Source organism: Primulina tabacum, chromosome 9, assembly GCF_025594145.1.
Source record: "Primulina tabacum isolate GXHZ01 chromosome 9, ASM2559414v2, whole genome shotgun sequence".
In the NCBI taxonomy this organism is placed as follows: Eukaryota; Viridiplantae; Streptophyta; class Magnoliopsida; order Lamiales; family Gesneriaceae; genus Primulina; species Primulina tabacum.
In genome coordinates this window covers 17,963,528-17,972,103 of record NC_134558.1, presented here as the reverse complement: position 1 = coordinate 17,972,103, position 8,576 = coordinate 17,963,528, and the positions used below count along the sequence as shown (strand labels likewise).

The 8,576-nt window shown below is 35.6% G+C and overlaps 1 long non-coding RNA gene across 2 annotated transcripts; it reads left to right on the top strand.

Moving 5' to 3' along the window:
• Nucleotides 1–1,677: 1,677 nt before the first annotated feature.
• On the top strand, nucleotides 1,678–5,019 carry LOC142556453 (uncharacterized). 2 transcript variants are annotated; one of them, XR_012822620.1, is made up of 6 exons: nucleotides 1,678–1,773; nucleotides 3,039–3,785; nucleotides 3,870–3,988; nucleotides 4,075–4,162; nucleotides 4,268–4,711; nucleotides 4,802–5,019. It is a non-coding gene; the product is annotated as an uncharacterized LOC142556453 (long non-coding RNA). The 2 variants fall into 2 exon arrangements; XR_012822619.1 differs by having other exon boundaries at nucleotides 1,678–1,778.
• The last annotated feature ends 3,557 nt before the right edge of the window (nucleotides 5,020–8,576 follow it).

Here is an 8,576-nt window from a genome sequence, read left to right as displayed (position 1 = left end):
CACATGTCAGAATCAAACGAATCTCTATCAAATCAATGCTCGAGTTGGCACACCGGCCTCAATAAGGGTTACTCATATGATAGCGTCGACAAAGCGCCATCAAATCCCAAATCTCAATCAATCATCGGGGCCACTAATGTCTATGCTTTAAGGGTCATGTAATACAAAACATAGCATTGTGTTCACAAACCCCAGAATCCAATCAAATCATATCAGGGTATCCAATGATCATAGCTCAACGTGCATGTCATGTATCGATGTATGCATCAAACGATGTGTGTTAACAAAACATTTATTTTATACATCGATATTCAAATCACAATGTCATGTATGCCACATAAACTCAACAAATAAGGCATATAGACATGTATTCTCATTCCAATCAATCAAACCAATCCAACCTATATCATTAAACTCACTAGGTTTGAATGGTTGCAGGGAGGGATAATGTTGAGGGAGGCGCTGACGCTTGAGTAGATCGGGTCTGAGAGTATACTCTCGAGGGACATTGTTTTCCCCATTAGCTTATGATTTAAAGTTTTAAATTAATGTTTTAAGGATTATGTTATGGTTTTGAAGTTTTAATGTTGGGTTTCTTTTAAATTGACGTACGATTTTATGGTTGACGATTTATGGATTTTTATGTATATAAGATTTTTAAATATTAGTTTATTTATGTTGGATGATTTCGAAGTTTAGAGGAAAAAATGTTTATAAAAAAAATTTCTTAGTATTTATTTAATTTTTAAATTTAAAAGTATGAGACGTTTCTATAAATTTACGATGAAATACTTTGAAAAGAAAAAATTATGTCTACGATTATGGATTGAATATTTTTTGAGAAGAATATATGTTCATAAGTTATAATGCAAAGAAAATATTCGAAAATACTTTTATAAGTTACATTCATTTGTGGTTGTTCGATCATTTAATACTCGAAGTATCCTTTTCGCCAACTTGAAGATGAAGAAAATATATTTAGTCTTGAAGTACCATATGAAAGCACAATTTATGCAATCATCATATCACACGGAATGACATATGTAAGGTATAATCATTCTCCAACTTGAAGATATTAGCAACCAGTAAAGCACATGCCCAGTTTTCATTGCAGTCTATGAATTTACATAAACATATTAGCAACAACTGAAGATAATATGACAGATATTTTTACAAAGTTATCTCCTGCATCAACTTTTGTCAAATCAATATACAAGATCAGAATACAAACAGTTAATAATTTCTAGTGATGCTTGCAATAAGGGGGATCGGAGTAGTCAAAATTGTACTCTTTTTTCTTTGCACATGATATTTCCTGTGTGATTTTTCATGACAAAGTTTTTAATGAGACAAATATCAAGTTGTGAGAGATGTCGCACTCTTTTTCCTTCACAAGGATTTCGTACAAGGGTTTTTTTTTTTAAATATTATAAATTAATAAAAGTATTTTAAAAATGTTGGAAAGTGAGAAGTGTTGTAAAAATAGTATAATCCGTGTAATGCTGCACCGGATTCTAAATTTTTTTTAAAAAAATTAAAAAATAATAATTTACAGGGTCACGGATTCAATATCCGTGACCTCCCACCCGTGACTTCGTTCACCCGTGACTTTGCCAATCCGTGACTTTTCCGCTTATTTATTGTGGTGCCTCCTCTCTTCATTTTCTCACCGAAGTGGAGCAAGCAAGTTAGGAGCAAGTTTTTTCTTTCTTTCGAACACCGAGCTCTGGCCTCTCTTTCCAGCACCGGTCTACAGACTTTTCCATTTATTTAGTAACGTAAGTCTTCGATATTTTTCAGAATATTAAGATGTAACATTATTTGTGTTGTTTGTTATATTTTTTTTATTGTTCGATCGTTATACCAGTTTTAAGTAATAACAATAATTAAAATATTAATTGTATTATTGTAATTATAATACTGTGATTTAAAAATTTTGGAATAATAATAAGTACACTTAATTTAATTACGATAATTATATTTACGTGATATAATCTTATATCTACAATAATTACAATAATTATATTTAATTTACCTGATATAATATTATATCTATAATAATTACAATAATTAATAATTATACTTAATTTAATTACAATAATTATATTTACGTGATATAATCTTATATCTACAATAATTACAGTAATTATATTTAATTTACGTAAAATTTATTTACAATAATTATATTACGTGATATAATATTATAATAATCACAATAATTATATTTAAATTAATTATATTTACGTGAATATTAATTATTATTGGAGTAATTATTTACGTGAATTGTTAATTATATTCAAATGTTAATTATTTAATTATTAATTATTTAATTGATAATTATTATTAATAATCATTTACGTGAATTATTAATTTGATTTAATTGTATTTAAAATAATTATATTTACGTGAATATTAATTATATTTAATTGTATTATTGGAATTAGAATATGTGTATAAATTACGGATTTTATATTTACGTGAAATTTTATGTATATTATATCTATAATTATTATATTAATTGTGTTATAAATTACGTAGGTTAAAATCATGTGAAATTTTAAAAGTTATTCTCAATTTGTTTTATATATATTTTTTTATTTATGTTAATGAGTTATATATTTTAAGAAAAAATGATCTAATTGCAAAAATAATTATTAGTGGCAGAAATTTGCTAAAAACCAAACTAAAATTAATAGTAAATTTATAAAAAATGACACGTATATATTTTTTAATAACATGTAGTAAATCTCCCGGATTAGAATAGAATTGTCCTTATTCTTATTAATAATGTATTTATTATAATCATATTATTACGAATATATTTATTATAATTAAATGTATTATGAAGTATTATTGTTTTTTAAAAGAAATTATTTAATCTACAGTATTTATTCTTATTACTAATTTGTCATCAACAAATACGTTTTATTTTTTCGAGCCGGAAATTTCAATAATTTTCGTTTAATTTAAAAAATGTAGTTAAATTTTGTTGATTAAAAATATAATATTTGTTAAGTAATGATTTTTTTGTTTGCAAGATGGCTGAAAATACGTATAATGTGTTGTATTTGCGGGGTAGACACATATCAAATAGTATCAACGCTGAGAACATGGATGCATTAATTCCGCCACACCGGTCTGACAAATGTCTTTGGAGATTGCTTAATGCTGGGATTCACCTCCGTGTCCGCCTATGTCTTGCATGCATGGGCTTCTATGGTGTCATTCAGTGTGGTCCTATTAAATATTATGATAATCATTTGCTTACGGCCATTGTTGAGAGATGGCGTCGTGAGACGCACACATTTCACCTTACCGTGGGCGAGGCAACAATCACCCTGCAGGACGTTGCCCTTATTTGGGGGTTGAATATTGATGGCATTCCCATCACTGGTGTAGATACCGCGTACAAAAAACATACTTTACAATAGCGCCGCGCTACTTGGTTGGGTTTTACGCCCACATCTTCTCAGATTAAAGGTGCACATCTTTATCTGACCGCTTTGCTAGAACATTGCCTAAATAATATGATTAATGATCAAAGCACTGAAGAGGACGTGGCACAATATTCTCGTTGTGTTGCATTAATGATCATTGGTGGATGTATATTTCCGGACTCGGAAGGTGCTGCTGTGAAACTTATGTATTTGCAGTTCCTTGAGGACATAGAATTAGTGAATACGTATAGCTGGGGTTCTGCTCTGTTGGCATATCTTTATAGAGAGTTGTGCGACACGTCAATGAGATTAAAGGTCGATTTGTGTGGCCCAGTTCAGATATTGCAGGTATTTGTACACTTCTACGGTCATTATATTTGTTGTACTTATTTTTTCTTATGATTTGACTATTTCTGTTGTATGCTATTGCAGATTTGGGTGTGGTCTAGAATTACTCTTCTTTGCCGTGATAGAGCTCAATAGGTATCTATTTCAGAAGAGCAGGCTGTGGATGTGCTTCTGGGTCTACCATTCTCACCATACGGCGCACGGTACTAATAAGAAATAATTAACATTTATTATTATTATTTTGTTATTTTTTTTAAATGAAAATATTGTGTACTTTTATAAATTGCAGGTGGATACGCGGATTTTCTTGGACACACACGGCCCATCATTCGGTCCGTATAATGAGAGATATGCTTGACAGGATGGTAGATTGGCAGGTAGATATATAAATTAGTTGTTTAGAGTTTGAAATTTTTTTACAAATTCAGTCTGAATTATATATTATCAAATTGTTAATCTTTTTTTCATTTTATTTGCTTCAGTTTCTATGGACAGTTTATGATATGGAGTCCCCGGAGGTTGGCACAGTTCTTGATGGAGATAGAGTTCATCTATGTCGGTCGGCATGCGCATTGATTAATTTTCATATAGTTGAGATGCATAGACCAGAGCGGTGTCTCTGACAGTTTGGAATGCGTCAGGGTATTCCGCCACCTGCAACTAACTTCGACAATTTCCATAAACTGACTCGACAAGTCCGAAACAACTTTGATTGGGCTACATATCACATAGATTTTGTACAAATGTGGAATGACAGATATAATTTTGTGATTGGTGGGGGTTATGTCATACCTGGTACACCCGCCATCACAGTGGACTATGTTGGTTGGTATCATCGCATTTCACAGATAGTGCTCTCGCCGCCAGTGGTACCTTCGAACATCATGGGCTACCATCCTGTTGATGCAAACTACCGACAATTTATCGTAAGACATGTTCAATTTATCTATATATGTACATAAATTTAATATATTGTATTAAATATATGTTACATAACATATGCATCTATGTCACAGACACGCCCAGCTCCGGTGCAATATCCACCGATGTGGACAGGAAATGAGTTTGAACCCCGACCATCATCTTCAAATATGGCATACACTATTCCGCCAGTGGTTTCAAGCTTTCCATCGTATGACACTGGTTACTACACTCCATTTGTTGGTAGTTTTACACAATTTTTACAAAGTGACTTTTGACCGGGTATGAATGAGAGTCGCCCTAATTTTAACACGTCGCCTGTAATGTCCAAGATTTTATATCGTGTTAAATTACGATTATTAATTTTTAATCGAGACGATTATGAAAGGGCTAATCGAGACACGAATTAAAATTTTGTATGTGAAGTTGTTGGTGCGAGAGCCGAAGGTCTCGCGCATATGCGCGAAGAGTAGGCGCGCATATGCGCGAGTAGGGCAGAAGCCCATGGTGCGGAACGGAACACTAGGCGCACATGCGCGACTGTATGCGCGCACATGCGCGAGAGGTCCAGAGAGGTTGGCGCACATGCGCGACTTGGATTCGCGCACATGCGCAAGGGTACTCGAGAGTTGTGAAGAATTCCTCGCACATATGCGCGGAAGAGGTGCGCGCATATGCGCGAGCCACCGTGTAGACACGCGCCGAGACATTATGTCTCGCGCATATGCGCCGAGATAGGTCGCGCATATGCGCGAGACGTGCAGCACAAAGACATGAACCACGTTTTGGGAAAACATGCACGGTATATATATATATACATATGAAAGAAAATCGAGGAATCAGAGCAAAAATCGAAACTTAAGGGAAAAAGTCGATTCTTGATTTTAGAATTCGATTCGTGAGAAATCCGTCCGTTAGATTTTAAATCCGACTTCGGTACTGTGTTCATATCAACGCAGGCTACTACAGGACGTAAGTTTTATTACCTTTTGACATGTTTTGAAATTATGATGTTGTTGGAATTGAATACACGTCATATATGTTGTTCTTGACATGTTAGACAGTGTAGAATCGAAGTCAGATTAAGAAACGGATATCATATAGAATTGTTATGAATTTCAGAGTTAATTGGGTTGAGATATGATATCAGATGTGTATCATTATGGCCCATGAGTTGCAAGAATTGATATGTATCGATTGGTACTGCTGGGTATAGTGAGATTGTACAGTTATGCTGTTTAAACGGAGTTTGATTCCGTTCTAATTATATCCAGTATTGATTGAGGAAGTTATTGATATTGTATTCCTCGTTATTGTCATTGCCAGATTGAACATTGACAGACTTGAGTCGAGACTTCGATTGTATCAGAGCGACAGCAAGAAAGGTATAAATAAATGTTGATTCGGGATTGCACAACTCGAGTTAGGTTTGACTGGAGTTTCCCAAAATCACATACTTTATTTTATTGCATTGATATTTGCAAATTATCATATTGATATGTTTAGTCTATTGAATTATAGCAGAGCCAGAGTTTGAGTCTAGGGCAGATCAGCCTAGCTAGGGCAGAACCGCCGAGTCTTTGTCAGAACCGCGAAGACTCTAGACTTACGGTGTATCGGTGAGCTTAGATGTAGATCGACGTCTATTGTAGACATTCGATACAGCATACCAAAGTCTAAATTAGATCGGGATCCCTAGGTTAGAAATAAGTTGAGATAAGATAATAAGTCATTGACTTAAATACAGATTCGTATTGGTTCATGTAGTCAAATTGGATACATGTTTTAATGTTTGTTTATGCTTTTATATATGTTTTATATGATTGCATTGATACATTGTTTATACTGGGATTTTATTCTCACCGGAGTTATCCGGCTGTTGTCGTGTTTGTATGTGTGCATGGCAACAGGTGGGACAGGTTAAGGGTCACAGAGGTGAAGAAAGATCGAGATTAGAGTGGTGACTACGGACTTGGACTAGAGATAGGGTTTAAACACTTGCTATATAGTTGTTAACCCTTAGTTGAGACTGATTGTATACAGTGCAAGACTGGTACTTTTAATACTGACATGTATATTAAGATGTATGCCATTACGTTCCGTTTTTGATAATGTACTTTAAAAAAAAAAAATTAGACCCTATTTATTATAATTGATTAACTTAGTCCAATTGACGATTAAGAAGATGATTAGCGTCCGGGTCCCCACAACAGGTGGTATCAGAGCGATAGATCCTTTAGATTGAGATAGAAGAGGCTAGTGAGCGGGGTAGATTGAGGATTTCTTTCCTGCTTTTGAATTCTAGCATGTCTTACTGCTTTAATACATGTTACTTTCTTATCTGATGTGATATAGTAATATGTTTTATTGAGAATGGATCAGCACCGATTCTAGATCAGCAGTAAGATGATCAGAGGAGGACTGAAGTTGGTTGTTGTATTTGAGTTACTAATTCTGTTGATAACCAGATATGCCTCCTAGACGAATTCCGGAACAAGTAGTACATCAAATCCTCCAATGGATGTAACACCGACTCCAATGGAAACGTTACTGAAAAGATTTCAGTCATTTCACCCGCCAACTTTGAAAGGAACATAGAACGCTGTGGAGTGTGAGAGTTGGCTTGACGATATTGAAATGTTGTTTGATTCATTGGAGTATACAGATGAGCGGCGAATTCGATTGATTGGACACCAGTTACACGATGTTGCAAAGAACTGGTGGATTACGATAAAGAGGGCTTTGGAGCATAGAGGTACGACTATCACCTGGAATGTATTCAGAACTGAATTTTATCAACGATTCTTTCCAGTGTCGTATAGAAAAGACAAGGGGGCGGAGTTTGCTAATCTAAGGCAGGGACCGATGAACATAGAAGAGTACGTTTCCAAGTTCTCCACCTTGTTGAAATTTTCTCCACATGTTGCTGACAGCGAGGAAGCTACTGCTGATCAATTCATCAATGGATTGAACCCAGAGATTTTTACATTGGTGAACACAAGGCGACCGAATAACTTTACTGACGCCCTGAACAGAGCCAAAGGAGCAGCCGGTCTGATGAGACAGAAAGGGGCTTCATTTTTGCCTCCAGCACCGAAACCACAGCAACCTTATCCCAGATTTGAGGGTGGCAGCAGCAGTGGAGGGAAGAAGGAATTTTTGAAAGCCAGAGGAAAGCAATTTAAGAAATCTGGCAGCAGTTCTTCTAGCTCCGGTGGTTCCCGACAGAACCGGAGTTATACTGGAGTTTATTGTAAGACTTGCGGAGGAAGACATGCAACTGAGCAATGCCAGGGAGTGACTGGTAGTTGCAACATCTGTAAACAGCCGGGACACTTTGCTAAAGTGTGTCCACAGAGAGGTTCCCAAAGATCTCAGGGAGTCGAGTCATCGGGATCAGCAGCACAGACTGAGAGACGATCAGCTGCTGTTCATACATTCCAGCCAGCGCCAGCAAAGTCACAGCAGAGGCCAGGAGGTAGCCAGACTGTTAGCCAGCCTCCTAGACAGCAGGCCAGAGTATTCGCTTTGACCAAGGAGCAGGCCCAGGAAGCACCAGATGACGTTGTGGCAGGTAACTGTTGTTTATGTGGTTACCCTGCTTATGTATTGATTGATACCGGTGCTTCACATACTTTTATTTCTGAACGATTTGCATTAAGTCATGCATTGCCTGTAGAGTCTTTGGTTACTGTAGTGTCTGTCTCTTCTCCTTTAGGGACAGGTTTGATATCAGTAAATTCTGTAAAACATTGTATACTACAGTATGACGGGCATGAGATTGAGTTAGAGTGTATTGTACTGGGGTTGTCTGATTTTGACTGTATTATCGGTATTGATATGCTGACCAAGTACAGAGCTACAGTTGAT